This window comes from Pinus tabuliformis, chromosome 8, assembly GCF_031772625.1.
Source record: "Pinus tabuliformis cultivar Carrire ecotype Pingquan chromosome 8, CPIR1, whole genome shotgun sequence".
Taxonomy (NCBI): domain Eukaryota; kingdom Viridiplantae; phylum Streptophyta; class Pinopsida; order Pinales; family Pinaceae; genus Pinus; species Pinus tabuliformis.
In genome coordinates, this window is record NC_142294.1 from 1,441,757,982 (window position 1) to 1,441,760,696 (window position 2,715).

The following is a 2,715-nucleotide window of genomic DNA, read 5'->3' on the forward strand; positions in this document are numbered from 1 at the left end:
ACATCCTCATCCTTTCTTGAGAGTGCATCTGCCACCACATTTTGCTTCCCTTTTTGTAGATGATTTCAAAGTCATAACCCAACATCTTTGTGACCCACTTTTGTTGCTCTTCAGAGGATAATCTTTGTTCTAAAAAGAATTTAAGGCTATCATGATCTATTTTTCCCTTGAAGTTTCTTCCCGTTAGGTAGGGTCGCCATTTCTTAAGTGCATGTAGTATTGCCAACATTTCCTTCTCATAAATAGCCTTGTGTAAAAACTTTCCCTTGATTGGACAACTTTCAAAAGAAAAGGGCCTTTCATCTTGCATTAAAACAACACCAATTCCATTTCCTGAAGCATCACATTCCACAATAAAGGTTTTTGTGAAGTCCGGTGTAGCTAAGACTGGTGCTTGGCACATTGCCTCTTTAAGATGTTCGAAGGCCTTTGTTGCTTTTGGAGTCCATGAAAATGCATATTTCTTTAATAATGTTGTTAGAGGTGCTGCTATTCTCCCATAATTCTTAACAAACTTGCGATAATACCCTATCAACCCGAGAAATCCTCGCATATGCTTTATGGATGTGGGGATTTTCCATTCCTTAATGGCTTTAATTTTGCTAGGGTCTACCTTAAATACTTCATGAGATATAATATGACCCAGATATTCCACCTCTTGTACTCCAAAGAAACATTTGGATCTTTTTGCATATAATTGTTTCTCCTCTAATAGTTGTAGAACCTTGTCAACATGTTCAACATGATGCTTCCAAGACTTGCTGTAGATTAGTATATCATCAAAAAATACTAACACAAATTTTCTAAGGAAAGATTTGAAAATGGAATTCATAAAACCTTGAAATGTCGAAGGTGCATTGGTAAGGCCAAAAGGCATGACCAAAAATTCATAATGACACCCATGAGTTCTAAATGGTGTTTTTGGAATGTCTTCAATCTTCATTTTGATTTGATGATATCCTGAATGAAGATCCAACTTGGTGAAGTAAATTGATCCATTCAATTCATCCAGTAATTCATCAATGACAGGAATGGGAAACTTATCTTTAATAGTCAGCTTGTTGAGCTCCCTATAATCCAGACACATGCGCCATGATCCATCCTTCTTGTGCACCAATACTACTGGAGCAGAGAAAGAACTTTGACTAGGTTGAATTATACTAGCCTCTAGCATTTTTGCAACCATACGTTCAATTTCACTCTTTTGGGCATAGGCATATTTGTACAGCCTGATGTTTGGAGGAACACTTCCTGGAATTAAATGGATAGCATGATCATGATCGCAAATAGGCAGGAGACCTTTGGGAGTCTCAAATACCTTGGAATGATTGTCCAAGACATTTTGGAGATCTGGAGAAATAGATGATTTCAATGTGGAAACATCTAGCGAACATAATTGTGCAATTACACCTCTCTGTTCCTTTTTCAGAAGCTTTTTCATACGATTAGAGCTAATTATCTTTCCCGATTTCCTTGCAAAACCCATTAATTCAACTTCCTTTCCTTCCACAGAAAATTTCATGAAAAGTTCTTGAAAATTAAAAGCTATTGTACCCAAGGATTGTAGCCATTAGACTCCTAGTACAATATCAACACCTCCCATTGGAATGGAAAGCATTGGGCTAGTCAATACATATTCTCCCATGGATAGCTTGATATTATGGCACTTTCCAAAGCAATTTATTGTTCCTCCATTTGCAACCATCACTTGACACTCTAGTGCTAGATATAGGAAGCAATTCAATTCTTTTGCTACCTTAAAATGAATAAAATTGTGGGTGCTTTCTGAATCAATCAACACTATTACCTTTTCTTCTTGATTTGTCCTTCTATCTTGATGGTTTGAGGAGTGGTAATTCCAGCCAATGCATTACAAGATATGGTCAGATTCATTTCTTCTTTATCTAGACTTTGTTCATGGAGTATATCCTCTTCTTTTGACCTTTCTTGCTCCTTTTCTTCTTCCTCTTCATAATCTATATAGAATAATTTCTTCTCAGCACACTTATGACCTTTAGTGTATTTGCTATCACAACTGTAACAAAGCCGTTTTTCTCTTTTTTCTTCCAATTGTTGTGTTTTCAACCTTATAGGTTGTGGAAGACTAGGGAAAACAACACTTCCATCTTTATAGTTATGAGTGTTATGCTTCCTGGTTGCCATAATTTTGCTTTCCATTTTTCTTGCTAACTTGAATGCCTTCTCTAATGAATCGGGTTCCCAAAGGCGAACATCATGTTGGATATTTTCCTTTAAATTCCCTATGAACACATCAATCCTATGCTCCTCTGGAATATTTTTTACCCTTATGTTCAATTTTTGGAACTCCTCAATGTGCTCCATTATTGAACCCTTTTGTTTGAGACTTATCAATTCGCTAAAAAAAGTGTTGCTTTTTGTATCCTCATAATGTGCTGTCAATTTTCCCGTAAAAACTGCCCAAGTGATAATTTGTTTACGAGAGCAAAGGCATTGATACCATACAAACTGATTTGGTTCCAAATATAAAGTTGCAATACGTACCTTTTGTGTGTTTTGCACATTATTGAGATCGAAAAATTGCTCCATCTGTAATATCCATGTTGCGGGATCCTTTTCATCAAACTTCCTCATATAGATTTTTGGAATATGGTGGGTCTTCAATCCAACATTAGAGTCTATGAAATCATGATTAACATTTATTTTGTTCGCATCATGAGTTTCCTTTACTACCCT